The 21,964-nt window shown below is 41.3% G+C and overlaps 1 protein-coding gene and 1 pseudogene across 1 annotated transcript in view; both read left to right on the top strand.

Annotated features, from left to right (window-relative positions):
- Nucleotides 1–12,026, top strand: part of LOC116693529 (synaptotagmin-2-like) — a 47,569-nt pseudogene extending 35,543 nt beyond the window's left edge.
- Nucleotides 826–21,964, top strand: part of syt19 (synaptotagmin XIX) — a 58,491-nt gene continuing 37,352 nt past the window's right edge. Inside the window, exon 1 of the mRNA XM_032524158.1 lies at nucleotides 826–957. The gene's annotated coding sequence lies outside the window, so the exon portion shown is untranslated. The remainder of the gene's footprint in view (nucleotides 958–21,964) is intronic.

Here is a 21,964-nt window from a genome sequence, read left to right as displayed (position 1 = left end):
AGGCTTAAGCTCAGGGGGGACCGTGCGTTTGCCGTTGCAGCTCCAAAACTTTGGAATGTAACAAGGTAAGCTACCCAGGCGCCCTTAATACAGTACTTTAAGTACATTTTCCTTATGAAATTTACACACTTGTACTTAATGTTTTCAATACAGGACTTTTTCTTGTAACAGTGTTTTTACCAGTGACGTGCAGTCAGGGTAGGCAGGGTAGGCAGTGCCTACCTTGCCAAAATTGATAATGAAAATATTATAATATTTTAAAGTCAGGCCTGTCTTGGTGGCAATTGAGCTGTACACACTGTATGCAAGTTAAGTGTATCTTATCATTGGCAGTTTACAGCACCTAGCTTCAGCTGGTTTGGTACAGTGGATGAAAGCAGAGTGAAGTTGAAAGTGCAACTAGAGAAAGTGACATATGGATATATCAAACCTCCAAACAGTTAACGACCTAAACTTATTGGATATAATTATTACTTAAAAGTGCAATAGAGGTATAGATAAACAGGCAGTCTCCGGGACAGTGACAGGTCTTGTGCTAAGTGGCAGGGGCATGGCTGTACCTAACATTTAGTAAGCAGGCCTGAGAGGGATCTTGCAGGACAAGAACTGAAGATCAGGTCATGTTAGCTTCCTAAATTGCCATTTACATTAATCAAAACAGTTTGCCAGAATGGTGTGCAGGAAGTCATGTGTCGGGTGTTTAGAGAGAGGGAGAGAGGGAGAGAGGGAGGGAGGGAGGGGAGGGAGGAGAGAGGAGGAGAGGAGGAGAGAGAGAGAGAGGAGAGATGAGAGAGAGAGAGAGAGGGTGAGAGAGAGAGAGAGAGACAAAAACAGGAGGAACAGTTGTATGATAAGAAGCAGCTTGAATGTCTCTTGCTGACGAGGTCTGCATGGGTATAGCACAGGAAAATACTTGGTGAAGAAAAGGATGAGCTGAGTTTTCATTACTTACTACAGGTAATGGGTTGTGTCCTCCTGTGATTGGTATTAGTTCAAGTGAAAGCAGCAACAGAAGAGTTAATTTGAGCTTTACCATTCACCAGTTTAAAAAAAGAGAAAGGAGGGTCTGAGTTCATGTGTGCAACTTTGTACAAGTGCTGAATTGTTAAAGTGTGCTATGCAAACTTTCTTTGTTAAATACAAACTAAACTTTGTAGGTTTTTCCTTGTTTGTTTGCATGCAGTTTGAGGAGGATAGTCCTATTTGCTAAACCATATCTGACAGGAGATAAGCTGTACCAGTTCTCTTTACTTCAAGGAATATCTGTCTATAAAGTGTGTTCCAGAAGTTAGCAGGCATACGGACATTTTGACCTGATTATCTCTGCAAATTGCATACAGTTGATGCGTTACACAGTTGATGCGTTACATGTGTTTGTGTAATATTGTAAGACCAACTGAGATCTTGAAGCTTTTGTCACAAACTTTTTAAGAATTTAAGAAGGGTTGGAACTAAAAGCTCTACAATTTTGCCAAAGCTCTAAATCAACATTTATACAAGTGAATCTACTCACTGGGTTGCCTCAAAACGAGGTCAATCCAGGGCTCCATCTGTGCAGTTGGCCTGCAGGCCCTACAAACACGGTTTTACTGATAACATTAAAGATGGCTTCGTTCTGCACCAGAACCCTCAAACTGAAATGGCTACATTTAATTTTGTCATCTCATTGATTATTTACATCTCCTTTACTGTGAGATGATACAATAGTTTGCCGGTGCCATGCAGTTTTTTTTCTATTTGTAAAGGTTTCAACTCCTATTAGGGCTGCAATTAACTATTATTGTCATGGTCAGTTAATTTTAATGAATATTGTTAACAATAGTCAACAAAATCCAGAGAAAGGTTTGCAGAGCCCATGGTTACATTTTTTAAATTTGTTTGTACAACAGCAAAACCCAAACCCAAAGGTATTCAGTTTTAGTATTATAAAACCCAACAGCAGCAAGTCATCACGTCGGAGAAACTTTAAAATGGGTGGACACAACACACATGTAGATTACAAAATACAATGTTTATTTTAAGTATCTTGTGTGTGTGGTGTGTGTGTGTTGTTTGTGTTTGTGTGTGTGTGCGCAGTTACTTCCTCCCGTACGCCCCCAAACGAACAAACATACAGATACGTCTCGCTTTTATAAGAAAGCCTGCACGCTATGTCTGCACTTGTCTGTAGCGGTTTGGTTGTGTACCAGGTGTGTACTCTCCCCTCTTGCGTTTTGTTGTGTTTACAGACTAAAACGTCGCGCTTCGTTGGTTATCACAGCAGTTTATCTGGTAAATACAGAACAGTGTTTCCCAATCACATTCGTCACTATAATGAGCTCCAGTTACAATGAAACAGGCACTGCAGATGCAAATGAAAACAGAAATATTCAATTTATGTTGCCACAGTTGTATCATAAAAGTGTAGGTCATCAAGCTAGGCTAACCGGTGTTCCGGTTTAACGAGAGACCATGTTAACTGGGACCGTCAGCCAAAAGCGTCTGTTGTTGTCGTGGTGACGACAGCTGTTGAAAACGGGAAGAGAATACGTAGCTGTCCTCTTGAATGCCTTTTTGTGAAGTTGTCATTAAAATGTTAAACATAACGACGTGTACGTTACCTCACTGATTGTCTTTGGAGTTTAGTCTGAGGAAACTTGTCAGTGAGTTGGAACGTGGCTTGCTGTTAAGTAAAACAGTAACACAGCGTTGCTCTTCCTGTAATGTTTATAATACATTTTATTGAATATACCTATTCGTCGTCAGAGCTGTTTAAGTAAACACATGTCACGTAGAAAAGTATTTAGCCCTTCAAAAGTAAAAAAAATGAATGAACAACGGATTCAAACTCGTAGCTACCTTTGTGAGAAAATACAAAAGTCTCAAGAGTCTAACACACGCACCAACATCATGTCATGAGCTGCTGGGCATGGCTTGATATCAACTCAAACGTCACACAGCGTCTCTTAATGAGGAGGCAGCCAGATCAACTTGTGACCACACCACACTGCGTGCAAAAACTCACAAGTTGCTTTTGCTCAGAAATCGTCTTATTTTGTGTTGAGTCCCACAAAATACACATCTTGTATGTTGTCAACGGTAAACACATTCAAATCAACCTGAAACTAAATGTCCATCTCTGTAACTGACGGTCGCCAGTTACATGGTCTCTCGTTAAACGGACACCGGTTAGCCTAGTGATGACCTAACTTTATGATACAACTGTGGCAACAGTAAATTGAATAATTTAGTTTCATTTAGCTAACTGGTTCTCTTTATAGTGACGAATTTGAGTGTGAAACACTGTTCTGGTATTTACTAGGTACAGTTTCCTACTTTTTTGATTTATGCTATAATATTTTGTTAATCCTGTGTAATACTGTTAACCTGACCAGTCTCAGTTCATTGAACTTGAGCTCATCATAGTGACGAATGTGATTGGGAACACTGTTCTGTATTTTACCAGAATAAACTGTGTGATAACAACGAAAGCGACAGTTCGTCTGTAAATTTTCTAAATTTTTATGAAAAAAAGACCGAAGTCATGGTCTTTGGTGGCACTTCTCTGACCTCCCCCAAGTTGATCTGGGTTCTTTGGTGCAGTATTGCAAGCCAATTGTAAAAAATGTGGGTGTAAAAGTGGACTCAGACTTAAATTTGACAGCCAGATAAAGCTGTGGTGAAGTCTAGCTTTTTTCAGTTAAGGCAGCTAGCAAAAATTAAACCAGTCTTTCAGAGACAAAACTTTGAGATAGTAATCCAGCCCTTCTGACCACTCAGCGGGATTACTGTAATGCACTTATATGGGGGCTAGCGGGTCCTCCATTGCTTGTCTTCAGCTTGTACAAAATGGCTGCACGTCTTTTAACAGGCACAAGCAAGTATGAGCACATTTCACCTATTTTAGCTTCACTCCCACTGGCTGCCCGTCCATTTTAGGATTCATTTTAAAATTTTTTTATTGCTTTTAAAGCCTTGAATGGCCTGGCCCCCCCTTACCTTCTGAGCTGCTGCACCCTACACCCCAGCCGATCTCTCAGGTCAGCTGACCAGCTGCTCCTGACGGTGCCTAAAGCTAGGCTTAAGCTCAGGGGGGACCGTGCGTTTGCCGTTGCAGCTCCAAAACTTTGGAATGTAACAAGGTAAGCTACCCAGGCGCCCTTAATACAGTACTTTAAGTACATTTTCCTTATGAAATTTACACACTTGTACTTAATGTTTTCAATACAGGACTTTTTCTTGTAACAGTGTTTTTACCAGTGACGTGCAGTCAGGGTAGGCAGGGTAGGCAGTGCCTACCTTGCCAAAATTCAAGCATAAAAATGTTTATTAAATAAATGATTATAAACTTGTATTTGTATTTTTACTGTTTATTCTGTGATTTATATGGGTGTTGTTCAATATTTAGACGGTACAATAAAAATGAGCAGTTATGCATAATCAAATAGAAAAAACGGGAGAATAAGCAGTGCCTTTATGCCCATTCAAGCGATTAGCCAAGCGATCCGTATTCTTTAACATGTACGTCAAAAGGCACAACTCTGCCGTGCCTTTGTACGTAAATGTGTATGCCAGTAATCTCTCCGGTAAATATCAAACATGAACCAATTAAAATCGAGATATTACTGTCCCTTTGCGTAGCTGACGTCATTACACCAGCTACGTTGTAAGGGCAATCCCGCGAAATTCAAAGTCAGAAAGACAGCAGCGGGTCCGCCGATATCACAGCGGTGAGGAATTTCTCTAAACTCGATTTAATTAAAAAAAACGAAATAATAGCGAAGATGGAGGTCTACGCCAGCTTTAGATGGACTACTGCAGCAAAAGGGACAAATACTCGTCGCATCGTTTCAAACTGACTGGTCTGGTTTGGAAGAAAACCTGTGGCTATGTGGCCGTGCTAACAGTGAGCGGCGGGACCTCTAAGGGGTCCTGGATCTGAACAACCTGCCCGCAGCTGTAACCAAGAGGAGAGAGCCGTAGCTCATATAATACCGGCAACTACAGCTTCGCACGTTGTCCACCCTGAAACGGTCAAAAAAATCAGAGACTATGAGTCCGAGACTATGCAAACTAAAGCGCCGTAAAGACGAGTTTTACAAAGCTGTGATCGACGCCTTCACGAGAAAGCGTCGGATGGATTTAGTACAAATCTGCGATGGTGAGTCAGAAACTATTTTGGGTTTAGTGTGATTGAACTAATGCTGCTAGCCATCTGCCTTCATATTCAGTGAGGCAGTGTGTGTTTTCATTGTTGCTGACTGGGACTGACAAACATAATTAGCTGCTGTGCAATAATTAGAACAAAGTGTTCATAACTTGCATTCTGTGTGGACATTAACTGGTGTGGGTGTGTGTGTGTGTGTGTGTGTGTGTGTGTGGTGTGTGTGTGTGTGTGTGTGTGTGTGTGTGGAGAGAGAAAGAAAAAATATGTCACCCAGAGTTTTGTCTGAAATCTTAACTTTGCGGGAACACACTGTCATTGCGGTCTTCAAATCAGCTGGTCCTAAGGTCCAGGTAAACGGTGGGGGGGTCAGGCTTTTGCGGTTGGTCCCCCGAGACTCTGGAACAAGTTACCCCCCGATATTCGCACTGTTACAGATGTGGCTCTTTTTAGGTCCAAACTCAAAACATATGTTGAATCAGGCTTTTAACACATAGCAGTGGTGGGACAGTTTCATTCTTTTGTTTCTTTGAGACCTTTTCTGATTTTACTGTTCACTATGTTCACTCTTTCTATTGGATGATGTCATTATACTCATTCTGTTAAGCACCGTAGCCTGCTGGTTGCTGTAAAGTGTTATATAATTACATTACATTGATAGATTAATTGGAAATGTCTTGCTATCGAACGCACGTGTGTGGCGCGCATGTGGTAACGTTTTGATTATTAGCCTAAACAATAAATTAGGTAATCTGGCTTTCATAACTCGTGCTACCCTCTTACTGACATCACCGCAAGCATGGTTTTTACAGTGTGGTATTAGTACTTTTACTTAAGTAAAGTGTCTAAATTCCACCACTGCTGTGGGGATATGGTGCTGCCAGAAGCCAGGCAGCCTCAGACAACGCTAACAGCAAGGGGGATAAAATGGATCTCTGAATTAGATTTGAAGTTTTCATTTGTAGAATTGCCTTACTATTGGATGGGAGGCAGTTCAAGCTAGGAGCTTGGTTGCAGTGTGAGTGAGGGAAGATGAGGATGTTATGTGGCTTCAAAGGTCTATAATCTACAGTATTGTCCAAATACATGGTTTGACCTCCTGTGTTGCAGAGGTACGTTAAGGCCACATGGAGTTTGAGAGTAATGGTTCCACTGATGGACTATCCAGCCCTGTGGGCGGCTCTCTGCTGTCGGAGAAATGAGTATGCCGTTCTCAACACGGTGAAGTACTGCATCCTGGGAATCTCGGTCACTCTTCTTCTGCTGGCGCGGGGACATTGGCATGGCAGGCCTTCAGAGTTGCACACAGACACACACCACATACGCCGGCAAGATACTGGTGAGTAGATTAGATTACAATACCAAACTGTACAGCAATTTGCTGATGCTGGGTGTCAGCAGGGAAAGTAAATACCCTAATGCATACTTGTCTGGTTTGTACTGCAGTGAACAGTGAGCTGCTGTACTCAGAAGAAAAGTCACAAACAGCAGGAAACTTCTCAAGAGCTCCAAGTACTAGGGTAAGAGGAAATGGTTTTGAGAGGTTATGGAAAAAAACAATTAATTTACACTTATTTCTTATGATCTATGGCCACACTTATATCAGGCGGCCCAGAGTTCAAAAGGGGCACCCATGCTGTACAATTTTTAACAATGACCAGATTTTTTTTCTAACAAATCTATAGATGCCTGAGGTTCCAGGGCTCTGTGTGGCTAAAGCGGCCTACACGTGATAGGTGGCAAAAACGCTCTGCGCCAGCCTTCTATTGATTTCCTATGGAGAGGGTCTCACGGAAATCAAAGAATGGTGACGGTGGTGCCAACAATGTTGCGCTATCCCTGGCGTTGCGCGCCGCTTGTATTTGCTGCTCTGGGCTCAAAGTTCAATGATTTCAACTTTGACTAGTTGCAACCAATGAGATGACAGCCTGTTGTTCCTACAAAGGACGGGAAATAGCTTCCTTGCCACCCTTGATAACATACCTGCGCTGCCTTTGCTCTCTGCCCTACCTAGCAGTGCGCAAATGCTTATCATGTGTAACCGGCTTAAAAAGACACGCACCATTTGTTTAATAGAGTTTATCATGATTCCCCTAGTTGTAGATAGGTGGGCCAACGCATCTTATGTCTAATGCGTGCATCGTTTTAGTCCGGTGCAACACCGGCAGCTCCGCCGCTAGTTAGCTAGTGTAGTGAAAGGAATCTTTTTTTTGCGTTCGCATGTTAAGAGTCAAAGTGTGCCACCAACAAAACAACAACATAATTCTTGTAGCTGCACATTCACAACGGGTACAGATAGCAATGCAGATTAAGACTGACAATTTCCTAGGCAGAGTAGATTTGGACGATATTGGGTGGAAGCACAGCTGAAGCACTGCTATAGGGCGCCAAGAATCATGCAGCAGCTCTGTGTGAGTACAGGTCTAATTGGGTCAACATCCCATAAAAATAACATGCATGGGATCTTGACTGTCAAAGAAGTCATCTCTTGTCTCTCACAAATCCAGCTCAGCGTCATTCACTGCCTACTACAGGAAAATAGCCAGGTATTGTAAGGACTGGTCTTATATAGCGCTTTTTTTCTCAACAAACTACTCAAATACCCTTTCATAAGGTGCCACCATCATCAGATAAACACTACAAACATTTACACACCAATGGTGCAGCATCAGGTTCAGTGTCTTGGGTGTGGTATCGTGTTGATCTACGAGATGTGAGCTGTGTTTGATAACCTTCCTATCACTGACTCGTGTTAGTAATGTCCTGCTGAATGTAAAAAAATTACTTGTAGTTTTTATGTTAGGACAGGGTAAATGTTGGATTTAGCGGCAAAAAAGAGTGAAAACTGGACTGCACTGCTATCAGGTGACGTTTAGGGCTACTTCCTGGGTAGAGAAAATACTAGGAGAACTTTCAACATAACACACTTTAATCTACAGCCTTATAAAACACCATGCACAACTTTTGATGCAGTGTAAATACCATTTTGACATAAGTTAAATGGTATGTTTATTTGTAAAAGAACATTTATATTGTTATCTAATCTTGTTTTTGCTCAGACACTGTAGTGTGTGGAGATGCTCCAAACATTAATAAACAATGTCTATTTACATAAAGATTAGATTATATACTTTGGGTGCCCAAGCCAAATAAAAGCTGGAGGTGCTCTAGTTGTAATCAAAAACACTTCTAATAGAAATGGTGTCATGCTCTTAGGTGGAGGAAGTCAGCACAGAGGTGTGCAGGCGGAGTCGGCTGTCTGCTCAAGCCTGTTCCTCTTCAGGATCCAGCCAGGCAGACGGGAATATGGGAGAGCAGTCCAACATGAAAAATGTGGGACATTACTGTTTAATCCGCTGTCATGTGACAATCTGCCAACAATTGTCTTTCTGTTCCCAAAATGTAATTAGTAATGCGTTATATACTGCGTTACAGCAAAAAAGGATTACATTTCCGAACACTGCTATGACAAAATATTAACTTTCAATACGACCGTGTGTAAATCGTTTAATTAAAAGTGTTTCAACTGTCCGGTCTCCCTAACATGCTGACATTTACAAATTAGCACCAAACATGAAGTAAACCTGAGGCTACTGGAAATGTCATTAGCTTTGAATAAGTATTAAGTGATAAACTTAAAGTGTTAGACAAATTAAAATTTGGATAGATGACCACTGCAATCTTTCAAATTGTTGTCAACATATTTCATAAAATCCAAAAATGTCAACGTCACAAGAGAAAGAGTCAGAGAATAGATATGGCCCTTTTCCATAATAAATGTATTTTCATGCCCATTTTGAAGTTTCGCACATTAAAAACTGTAATGAAACCAGAAAAATGCTCGCTTGAGGTGGTTTTGGAAAGTATTATTTCAGAAAATTATGTCTACCAGAGTTTAATGTTAGTAGGTGTTAGCAAGCTAAGGTACTTGCAAACATAATCCTGCAAAGCTTTTGATTTGTCCACAGTACTCCCAGACTTCCAGTTATGCCTCACATCTTATTGCCTGATCCACTTTTGTCCTAAAGGCTAAGTTTGTTGGGTTTGGCAGCTTATTGAAACTTATTAAAGGGTTTCCTGGTTGTGTAGCAGAAGGAAATAAAAAGGAGGCACCTTAACGCAAAACAAAGTTGATGAAGAGTGATGGACCCTCCTTCGGGCTCAGAGAGAGAGAGAGAGGTGGTGGTAATCAAAGAGCTAGATAGTGGATTATAATGGAAGCATTATGAGACCAAAGCGGGAAGAAACCCTTTTCCTGATGGTTAGGGGCAAAATAAGCAACACCCACACCTCGGTGGGAAGGCGCTGCATTGCCGGATTTTTGTGAATGCAGAGCTTTATTCTGTTGTGACCTGCTGCATGTGTGGTGTCAGTTAAGACACCTGACAACAGCACACAGTAGAGGTCTTCTCTGGGTGCCGTCGGTGCGGACGTCAGTGGGTGCTAACAAAGTGGCGGTATGGAATGAGTACAGGATGAACACCTGCCCCTGTTATGGCTCGGGGTTACACACCTACGTGGATCCCAAAGGATCTTTCTTGGCGCCCATAAAGTCCCACACACAGATCAAGCCACTGTCAAACACTTCTACTGGGTCATAAATGATGATTGAGAGGGATACATTTTGTATGATTCTATACATTTAATTTTTTAGGAAAATCCCACTATATACCTTTTTAAAGAAAACAGATTGCATTCATAGTTTCGCGCAATATCAGCAGCGGTCTTGGTGTCTTTTCTAACACACCCTCTTTACAGGTCAATGGGTCTCTACGGTTTTCCATCTTACTATGACCAGCTGCAGTCCAGCTGGTGGTAACCCATCCTGCAGGTGGAGGGGTTTGAAGCACACAGCCAGATGCGTAGCCTCCAGCCATTTGTTAACCTAAGGACTCATGTGGGCAGGTTCAGAGGGAGGGGAAGGATGACTGCACGGATGAGGAGGTAATTTTGTCTTCATAAGTTAACAGTTACCACATACAAAACCATTGACACAAACTACAGCATCTTCTTACAAGCAAAAATTCATATTTTTTCTCCTTTATGCTTTGTAGGCCCACTTTGTAAATATACGATGTCTTCAGGTATTACTTAAAGCCTTGAAACTGTACCTCTGTACTGTATAAAGGTGTGATGAATTACTGCGTGGTCCCTCTTAGGGCAAAGGGACTGCATCTACCCTGGGACAGTGTGCAGGAGTGGCGGACCGCATTGTAAAGGGCAGCTGTAACCCTTTATATGGAGACAAGTTCAGCTGTATCTGCAAGAGGATAAGGAGCTTCATCACATCAACCTCAGGATGGAGGTCCGCAGTACACAGACCATCTCTCACTCTCAGTATCTCTCAAGTCATAGGACATTATTTTGTCAGTTGAAGCAATAAGACCTAAGCAGAGAGAAAGAATGTTGGTGATTCTGTAAGTAAACTGTCTGTCTGGCATCTGTTTGTGTGCATTTAAGGTGAAGGACTTTGATAAATTCTCCAGACACACAGAGTTAGGAGAGGTGAGGGTACCTCTTGGGCAGTCAACATCTCCTACCCGTGGAGCTACAAGAAGATCTGAAGATACCCAGAAGTACAGTAATACATCATGATTCAAACAGGAATGTTTTTCCTTATTTTACAGTTGAGGTGAATTAAAGAATGCCATTCTTACACGTCCCCTTTTTTGGTATGTAGACTAGAGTATGTTAACATGATTATAAAACAAGGAAGACAAACTAAATAATAAACTATTCACCATAACTACAAAAACTCTGAAAGAACAGAAAGGATTTAATATTGAATGGTTGAAGTGGAAAACAATTACACATGTGAGACTGTATAATCCTTGGCTTATTGTAAATAGCCTAGTTTTTTACTTTTACACCATATATTTGTAAACTATAGACCAGAGATCTCAACAGGGATCTGGGACCCTAGGGGGTCCTCAGAGTTACTGCAGGGGCCAAATTATTTTTTTATAAGTTTCCAAGAAACCTAAAATGTGTTAACATTAATCCAACATATGTTTGTAAATATATTAGTCTCTATGTAAAAAAAAATGATCATAAGCATACTGGTTATAGGTAAGGTAGTTACTAATATATCCATCCACAGATATTAACATTAAAACATGATTTAGAAAATCATGTCAACAGTTATTATTAATAGCTTAGTATTCTATGCCAAAAGTATTTATAAATTGTTAGGCCATCCTATAGTATTGTAGGCCCAGTTTAATAGCAACTTATTTAATACAATGTAAACATTTTTTTGCGATGTAGTAGGTAGTCCCTGCTCCGTCTCTTTCAGTTAAGGGGGTCCCTGTTTGAAAAACGTTGAAGACCCCTGCTATAGCACATTATGTGTGAAGTGTCTTCCCATTTTTGGACAGGATCTTGTTGGAGAGGGGCTTCTGTCTTTGAGATCTTCCCACTTCTAGGCTGAGGTTGGACTGCAAAGGTCAAAACAGGCCCCACTGAAATATGCTCAGATGAAGGTAGAACAAAAAAAAATTAAAAAAAAATAAAGCCTAAAATGCACCTGTCCTATATGTATAGTATAACATGCAGTTTCTAATTTGCCTTATCTGTGTTGTACCTGTTAGGCGTATGCCAGGATCAGTGTGCAGTGCAACCAGAGCAAGTTGAGGTACCAAAAAAGTCTGCAGTGGCACGCTGCTGGTGACTGTCTTCAATGAGGTCCTCATGTTCTCCTGCCAGAATTTCCCCTGGAGCAGTGTAAAATATTGGTTTATGTGTATGAGACTACACAGACTAAGAAATCAACCAAAAATTGATGGACAATTGACGTGGTGAAGGAGAAGAGTTCAGAAGACAAACACTGGAACTTAATGATGCGCTCAATCCGCCAGCAATAGCGAAGTGGCATGGCTACTGATCTAACTAACATCTTATGAAATGCTCCCCTGCTCTTCGGATGCCAAGCTGTGGTTCCTCTGTATCAGGCTGTAGAAGCATTCGCAACTGCTTAGCTGAAGACCCAAACATGGACTTCCCTCCCTGACACCTCATGGTAAAAAATACCTTTCTGTTTCAATTAGGACAGCGAAGTGACTGCCCAACTGAAACTTAGGTTACTCAGTCTACTTGTTCAGAATCTCTTTATCTCGTTTTAGCTTAAATCTCATCACATTGACAAAGCTCTAAAGAACTGGCATTTGCCATCATGATTTCTGATAAAAATTATTTAGTTTTGCACCTACTACAGCAACTTTGTTTTTGTTTGCTTAAGAGCTGTTCTTTTGCTTTAAAAACCTTTTTTGAAAACTATTTGCATTATAAAGGTTATGTTCAAATCTTAATGTCAGTAAATGAGCAATGTAGTGTAAGTAAAAGTGTCAATAATTACTTTTATTAAGGTCAAAAATGATATATTATCTTGGAAAATGAAAAACATTTCAACAGAAAATCTTACCAAGAACAAGTAGGCTCACTGTGTTAAAAGCACAAACACAATGCATAGTGGGATTTTAATTTTTGAAGTAGCAACTTCCTCTTTTCAGGAAACACCTTGCTACACAGTTAGATTAACATCATTTATGTGTTTATTAGGTTTGGTCGAAAGGCGTGTTTGGTTTGAAAGGTGTGTTTTGCATTTACTCTCTCGCTGGGTGCACCCAGAGCCCGGTGTTGGGCAAGTTATTTTAAAAAAGTAATAGTTACTTTTCAAAAAAAAAATTAACTAAATTAGATACTTCAATTTTATTTATATAATTTATATATCAATCATAACAAGAGTTATCTCGAGACATTTACAGATAGAGTAGGTCTAGACCACACTCCAGAATTTACAAGGACCCAACAGTTAGTAGTTTCTCCAGAGCAAGCAACAGTGCGACAGTGGCGTGGAAAACTTCCTTTAGGCAGAAACCTCGGACAGACCCAGGCTCTTGGTGGTCTGTCCGAGGTTTATGCCTAAAAGGAAGTTTTTCCACGCACTGGCCACTGTTGCTTGCTTGGAGGAACCTACTTAGAAACTGTTGGGTCCTTGTAAATGCTGGAGTTTTTTTTTTTTTTTTTTTTTTTGTGGTCTAGACTACTCTATCTGTAAAGTGGCCGAGTAACTCTGTTATGATTGATAATAAAATATATAAATTAAAAGTGAAGTATCTAATTAGTTAATTTTTTTTGAAAAGTAAACTAATACTTTTTTGAAAACTAAACTGCACCAACACCGGGCTCTGGGTGCACCCAGCGAGAGAGTAAAGCAAAAACACCTTTCAAACCAAAACACGCCTTTCAGACCAAACCCTAAAAACACATAAAATGAGATGAACAAACTGGTGAGAAGGTGTTCCTTGGAAAAAGAGGGAAGTTGCGACTTCAAAAAATTAAAATCCCACTAAAGCAATAGTGTTTCTTTTAACACAGTGAGACTTGAAGTGTTCTTGGTAAGATTTTTGTTGAAATATGTTTTTCATTTTACAAGAGAATATATCATTTGACCTTTAAATAAAAGTAATGATGAACACTTTTACTTACACTAAGTGCTCAATTTACTGAACATTAAGAGTTGAACATAAACCTTTAATATGAGAAATAGTTTTCAAAAAAATAGGGTTTTAAAGCAAAGACAGCTCTTAAAGCAAAACAAAAAACAAAGTTGCATGTAGTAGGTGCAAAAACTACATAATTGTATCCGAAAATCTGAGTGCAAATGCCAGTTCATTTAGAGCTTTGTCAATGTGATGATGATTAAGCTAAAAACGAGATTAAAAGAGAGGTCAGGTGAACAAGTAGACTGGAGTAACTAAGTTCAGTTGGGCAGTCACTTCGCGGTACTTAATTGAAACAGAAAGGGTATTTACAATGAGGTGTCAGGGAGAGGAAGTCATGTTTGGGTCTCAGATAAGCAGTTGCGTAAGCTTCTACAGGCCTGATACGAGGAACCACAGCTTGGCTCAGAAGAGCAGGGGGCATTATAAGATGTTAGTAGATAGTAAGCCATGGCCACTTCGCTATTGGCGGGGATATTGGGCGCCATCATTAAGTTCCAGTGTTTGTCTTCTGACAGCTTTCCTTCACCACAGTCAAATTTCGTCCAATAAAATTTGTGGTTGATTTCTTAGGCGTGGAGTCTCATACACATAAACCAATATTTTACACTGCCTCCAGGGGAACTTTGGCGGGAGAACATGAGGGACATCCTTGAAGACAGTCACCAGGCAGGCGTGAATGCAGACGTTTTTTGGTACATCAACTTGCTCTGGTTGCACTGGCACCACTGATCCTGCATACAGGGTAACAGGTACAACACAGAGAAGGCAAATAGAAAACTGCTGTTATACTATACATATAGGAAGGTGCTATGTTATGGCTTTATTTTTTTTAATTTGTTTTGTTCTACCCATCTGAGCATATCGTCAGGTGGGCCTGTTTTGACTTTAGCAGTCCAACTCAAGCCTTGAGAAGTGGAAGAACTTCAAAACAGAGCACTCTCCAACAAGACCTGTCCAGAAAATGCGGAAGAGAAGACACTCCGCACATAAGGTGTCTATCGCAGGGTCTTCAACGTTGTTTCAAACCAGGGGACAAACCTTAACTGCAAAGAGAGACGGAGCAGGGATACTACACATCGACAAAAAAAAAATGTATACAGTCTTAAATTAAGTTGCCTATTAAATGGGCATACAAAAATGTAGGATGGGCCTAAACATTAACGGACCTTTTGGCAAGATACTAAGCTATTAAAATAATAACTGTTGACAATGATTTTCTAATCTGTTTTACATGGTAAGATCTGTGGATGGGAGTATATTAGTAATACCTACCATAAGCCAGTCTGCTTATGATAATTTTTTTTTTACATAGAGAAATATATTTACAAAACATTATGTGGGATAATGTTAACACATTTTAGGTTTTTGGAACTTATAAACGACATACTTGGCCCCTGCAGTAACTCTGTAGGACCCTAGGGGTCCCAGATCCCTGTATGAAGATCTCTGTCTTAGTTTAGCAAAATATAGGATGTAAAAGTAAAAAAACTAGGGCTATTTACAATAAAGCCCAGGATGATACAGTCCACATGTGTAAGGTTTGCCTTTCAACCATTCAATATAAATCCTGTTCGTTCTTCAAGAGTTGTGTAGTTATGGTGATACTTAAGTTATATTTAGTTGGTCTTCCAGTTTTATACTCAGGTAACATACTCAGTCTCCATTACCAAAAAAAGGGAGTGTAAGAATGGCATTCTGGTAAATTCACTCAACTGTAAAATAAGGAAAAACAATCTGTTGATACAGATGTATTACTGTTACCTTCTGGGGTATCTTCAGATATTTATTGTAGTCCACAGGGTAGAGATGTTCAGATGCCAGAGGTACCCTCCACCCTCCAACTCTGTGTGTCTGGAGAACGCTACAAAGTCCTTCACCTTAAATCGCACCAAACAGATGCCACAGACAGGACAGTACTTACCAGAAGTCACACAACATTCCTTTCTCTCGCCTTAGGTTGATTGCTTCAACTGACAAAATATGTCCAGGACTGAGAGATACTGTAGAGTTGAGATGTGGGTCTGTGTACTGCAGGACCTCCATCCTGAGGTTGATGTGATGAGCTCCTTATCCTTTCTTGCAGCATACAGCGGACTTGTCTCCCTTAAAGGGTTACGCTGCCCTTTACAATGCGAGGTCCGACACTCCTGCAGCACTGTCCCACAGGTGATGCAGTCCCTTGCCCTAAGAGGGACAGCAGCAGAATCCATCACACCTTTATACATACATGAGGTACAGTTTCAAGGCTTTTAAGTAATAACCTGAAGACATACAGTATTTACAAAGTGGGCCCTACAAAGCAAAAAGGAAGAAAAAATAGTGAATATTTTGCTTGAAAGACGATGCTGTAGTTTGTGTAACAATGGTTGTGTAATGTGGTAATGTGAACTTATGAAGACAAAATACCTCCTAACGCCGTGCAGTCATCAATTCCCCTCCCTCTGAACATGCCCACAGGATGTCTGTAGGTAACAAATGGCTGGAGGGGGCTACGCATATGGCTGTGCTTCAGAAGCCCTCCACCTGCAGATGGTTACCACCAGCTGGGATGCAGCTGGTCATAGTAGATGGAAAACCGTAGAGACCCTTGACTGGTACAAAAAGCGGGTGTGTTAGAAAAGACACCAAGACCGATGATGCTATTGCCGCGAAAATAGAAATGCACTATGTTTTCTTTAAAAGGTTATACTGTGGGATTTTCTAAAAAATTAAACTGTATTTAGAATCAGACAAAATGTATCATCTCTCAATCATCATTTATGACCCAGTAGAGGGTTTGAACAGTGCTGAGCTGTGTGTGGGACATTAGGGGCGCCAAGAAAGGCCTTGGGATCCACTGGAGGTGGTAACCCCGAGCCAATAACAGTGCAGGGTGTTCAGCCTGTACTCATTCCCAATACCGCCACTTTGCTCGCACCCACTGCCGTCCGACACCGACGGCACCCAGAGAAGACCTTACTGTGTGCTGTTGGTCAGTGTGTCTTAACTGGACACATCACATGCAGGCGGTTCAGGCAACAGAAGTTATAAAGCTTCTGCATTCACATAAAATGGCAAGGCAGCGCCTTCCCACCGAGGTGGGGTGTGCTTATTTGTGCCCCTAACCAATCAGGAAAAGGGGTTTCTTCCCGGCTTTGTATCATATGCTTCCATTTATTAATCCACTATCTAGATCATTGATTACCACCACCTCTCTCTCTCTCTCTGAGCACGAAGAGGGTCCACACTCTTCCATGCAAACTTTGTTTGCGGTTAAGTGCCTCCGTTTATTTCTTCTGCGACCAACCCCAGGAAACACCCTGTAAATAAGTTTCAATAAGCTGCCAAAAACCAACAAACTTAGCCTTTGACAAAAGTGGATACAGGCATAAGATGTGAGGCAGAGCTGAAGTCTGTTTTGAGTACTGTTGGGACAAATCAAAAAGCTTGGCAGGATTAGTTTGCAAGTACATTAGCTGCTACACTAGGCTACATTACAACTAGGGTAGACATAATTTTTCTGAAATAATACTTTCCGAAAACCACCCTCAAGCGAGCATTTTTCTGTTTTCATTAAGTTTTAAGTGCGAAACTCAAATGCGCGCATGAAAATAAAGTTATTATGGAAAAAACAAGGGCCATATTCTATTCTCGTGACCTGTTTCTCTTGTGCGTTTGAAATTTTGGGATTTTAGTGAAAATATGTCTGACAACAATTTGAAAGATTGCAGTGGTCATCTATCAAATTTAATTGTTAAATTTAAGTTATCAACTTAATACTTATTCAAAGCTAATGACATTTCCAGTAAGCCCAGGTTTCTTCATGTTTGGTGATAATTTGTGTAATGTCCGCATGTTAGGGGAGAGCCGGGACCGTTGAAAACTTTTTAATTAAACGTACTTTACAACAGCGGTCGTATTGAAAGTGAATTATTTGTCAATAGCAGGTTCGGAGAATGTAATCCTTTTTGCTGTACCGCAGTAATATAACGCATTACTAATTACCATGTTTGGGAAACCGAAGACAATTGTGGAAGATTGGACATGACAGCAGGATTAAACAGTCAGTACCACATTTTTCATGTGGGACTGCTCTCCCATATTCCCGTTCCCACGCCTGGCGATCCTGAGAGGGAAAACGAGGCTTGAGGACAGGACAGCGCTCCGCCTGACACCTCTTGGATGAACTCCTCAAACCTGAAGCGCATGAACCCATTTCTATTAGAAGTGTTTTTGATTACATTACTAGAGCACCCCAGCTTTTATTGCTTGGGACACGTCCAAAGTATATTAATCTGAATCTTATGTAAATAGGAACACAAAGGTGATTAATGTTTGGGAGCATCTCCACACACTACAGGGTATGAGGCAAAATAACAAATTAGATAACAATAAAATGTAATCTTTTAACAAATAAAATGTACATTTAACTTATGTCAAAAATGGTATTGACACTGCATCAAAAAGGTGGTGCATGGTGTTGTTTATAAGCTGTAGATTCAAGATGGTTATGTGAAAATGTCCTAGTATTTTCCTCATACCCAGGAAGTAGCCCAAACGCAGCCTGATAGCAGTGCAGTCCAGTTTTCACTCTTTTTGCCGTAAATCCACATTTACCTTGTGCTAACAGTAACAAATACAAGTATTTTTTTACATTCAGCAGGACATTCAATAACAGAGCGTCAGGTGATAGGAGGTTATCAACACATGCTCAATCTCGGAGATCACACAGATTACCAAACCCAAGACACTGAACCTGATGCCCTGCACCATTGGTGTGTAAATGTTTGTGGTTTATCTGTGATGGTGGCACCTTAGTGAAGGGTATTTGTAGTAGTTGTTTGCTGAGAAAAAAAGGCGATATAAGAACAGCCATTTACAATACCTGGATATTCAGGTAGTAGGAAGTGAATGCGCCTGGCTGGATTTGTGAGAGACAAAGATGGCATGACTTCTTTGACAGTCACGATCCACGATGCAGGGTGATTTTATGGGATAGATTGACCCATATTTGACCTGTACCACCAGAGCTGCTGCATGATTATCTGGCGCCAGATAGCAGTGCTTTCAGCTGTGATTCCCACCCAATATAGCTCCCAAATCTACATCTTGCCTAGGAAAAATGTCAGTCTTATCTGCATGCCTATCTGTACCGTTGTGAATGTGAAAGCTACAAGAATTGTTGTTGTTTTGAGATTGTTGGTGCCACCTTTGACTTTAACATGCGAACCGGACAACAAAAGAGTCTTTCACTAACTAGCTCCCCAACTAGCGGGCGGATGCGCCGGTGTGCACCGGACTAAAACGATGCACGCATGAGACAAGAAGATGCGTGGACCACTATCTACAACTAGGGGAGATCATTGATAAACTATATTTAAACAAATGGTGGCGGTCTTTTTATAGACGTGTTACACCAGTAAGCGATGTGAGCACTGCTAGGTAGGGCATAGAGGCAAAAGGCAGCGCAGGTATGGGATCAAGGGATGGCACGGAAGCTATTTCCCCGTTTGTAGGGAACAAAACAGGCGTCATCTCATTGGTGCAACTAGGTCAAAGTTGAAATCATTTGAACTTTGAGCCCAGAGCAGCAAATACAGCGGCCGCGCAAGCAGGGATAGCGCAAGCATGTTAGGCACCACCGTCAGCAATTCTATTGATCCTATGGAGACCCTCTCCATAGAAATCAATAGAATGGCTGGCGCAGAGCGTTTTTGCCAACTATCAACGGGTAGGCGACATTTAGCCACACAGAGCCTGGAACCTCAGGCATCTATAGATTTGTAAGAAAAAAAAAATCTGGTCCGTGTTAAAAATAGACAGCATGGGTGCCACTTTTGAACTAGGGGCGCCTGACGAAATATGTGTGGCATAGGATCATAAGAAAAATAAGTGTAACTTAAATGTTTTTCAGAAACATCTCAAAACCATTTCCTCTTACACTAGTCTTGGAAGCGCTTGAAAGTTTCCTGCTGTTTGTGACTTTTCTCTGAGTACAGCAGCCAATGTTCAGCCTGCGAGTACAAATCCAGACAAGTAGACAGTAGGGTATTTACTTTCCACTCCCTGACACCAAGCAAAGCAAAAATTTGTGACAGTTTGGTACTGTAATCAAATCTAGCTCACCAGATCTTGCCGGGCGTATGTGGTTTGTGTGCTGTGTGCAACATTGAGGCCTGCCATGCCAAAGATCCCCAGCGCCAGCAGACAGAAGAAGAGTGACCGAGCTTCCCAGGATGAAGTACGTCACCGTGTTGGAGAACGGGATACTCAGTCTCAGCAGCCGAGGCAGCCCACAGGGGCTGGATAGTCCATCAGTGGAAACCATGACTCTCAAACTCCATGTGCGCATGAAAGTACTCGGCAAACACAGGAAGTCTAAACCATGTATGGACAATACTGTAGATTATAGAAACTTGAAGCCACATAAAAGCCTTCCTTCCCTCACTCACACTTCGAGAAACTATGCAAAACCAAGCTCCTAAGCTTTGGAACTGCCTCCATCCAATATAAGGCAAGTTCTACAAATGAAAACTTCAAATCTAATTCAGAGATCCATTGTATCCCCCTTGCTGTTCGCGTTGGCTGAGGCTGCCGGCTTCTGGCGGCACAATATCCCAACAGCAGTGGTGGAAGTGAATGACACATTACTTAAGTAAACGTACTATACCACCTGAAAAACCATGGACGTGCGGTTGAGTCAGTAGAGTTAGGCACTGAGGTTGGAAAGCCAGATACATAATTGAGTGTTAGGCGAATAATCAAACGTACGCACAGGCGCGGCACACAGTGCGGTCGATAGCAAGACATTTCAAGTAATCTATCATGGATGTAATTATATAAACACTTTACAGCAACCCGCGAGGCTACGGTGCCTTAACAGAATGAGTATAATGACCTCCAATAGAAAGATTTGAAAATAGTGACAGTTAAATCAGAAAAGTCTCATAAGAAACAAAAGAATGAAACTGTCCCACAAGCTATGTGTTAAAGCGGATAAACATATGTTTGAGGTTGGGATAAATAGAGCCCCACATCGGAACAGGCGAATATCGGGGGGTAACATTGTTCCAGAGTCCGGGGGACCCAACGCAAAGCCTGACCCCCCAACAGTTACATGGACCTAGGACCAGTGATTTGAAGACCTCAAGACAGTGTGTTCCCGCAACTTTACGATTAGGGCAATCTCTGGGTGACATATTTTTTCTTTCTCTCTTCAGACACACACACCAACACACACCACAAAACACACAAACACACACACACACACAACACACACACCACACAAGTTAATGTCCAGCATCAGAAGGCACGTATGAAACCCATCTGTTTAATTATTGCCACAGCAGCTAATTATGTTTGGTCAGTCCCAGTCAGCAACACAATGAAAACACACACCTTATCAAATTGCATATGAAGGCAGATGGCTAGAGCATAGTTCAACACACTAAACCCAAAATAGTTTCTGGATCACAATCGGAAGTTTGTAAATAATATCCATACGACGCTTGCTGTGAAGGCGGCGATCCACGCTTTGTAAAATCGTCTGTACGGCGCTTTAGTTTGCATAGTCTCTGACTCAATAGTCCTGATGTTTTGATCAGTCTGAGGGGGACAACGTGCGAAGCGCCTGTAGTTGCTCGGTTATTATTGAGCTGACGGTTTCCTGCCTTGGTTACAGCGCGGGGCAGGTGTGCCAAGATCAGGACACCGTGAGGTCCCGCCGCTCATGTTAGCACCGGCCACCAAGCCACAGGTGTTTTATTACAAACCAGGGACAGTTCAGTTGAAACGATTGCGACGAAGATTTGTCCCTTTTGCTGCAGTATGGCCATCTAAACGGCGTTAGACCTACATCTTGCATTAGTCGTTTTTTTTTAATTAAAATCGAAGTTTAGAGAAATTCCTCACCGCTGTGAATCGGCGGACACCGCTGCTGTCATGACTTTGAATTTCGCGGGGATTGCCCTTACACGTAGCGGTGAATGACGTCAGCCTACGCAAAGGGACAGTAATATCTCGATTCTTAATGGTCATGTTTGCTATTAACGGAGCTGATTACTGGCATAACACATTACGTCCAAAGCACGGGGCACAGAGGTGCCTTTTGACGACAGTTAAAGAATACAGGATCGCTTGGCTAATAGCTTGAGGATGGGCAGTAAAGGCCATGATATATTCTGCCGTTTTTTCTCTTTGAGTATGCCTAACTGCTACATTTGTTATTGTAACGTCTAAAATTGGGAACAACACACACGTATAAATCACAAGAAGAAAACCGTAAAAATACAATACAAGTTTATAATACATTTATTTAATAAAACATTTTATGTGCTTG

This window comes from Etheostoma spectabile, chromosome 8, assembly GCF_008692095.1.
Source record: "Etheostoma spectabile isolate EspeVRDwgs_2016 chromosome 8, UIUC_Espe_1.0, whole genome shotgun sequence".
In the NCBI taxonomy this organism is placed as follows: Eukaryota; Metazoa; Chordata; class Actinopteri; order Perciformes; family Percidae; genus Etheostoma; species Etheostoma spectabile.
The sequence above is the reverse complement of the archived record's forward strand: the minus strand, read 5'-3'. Positions and strand labels throughout refer to the sequence as shown.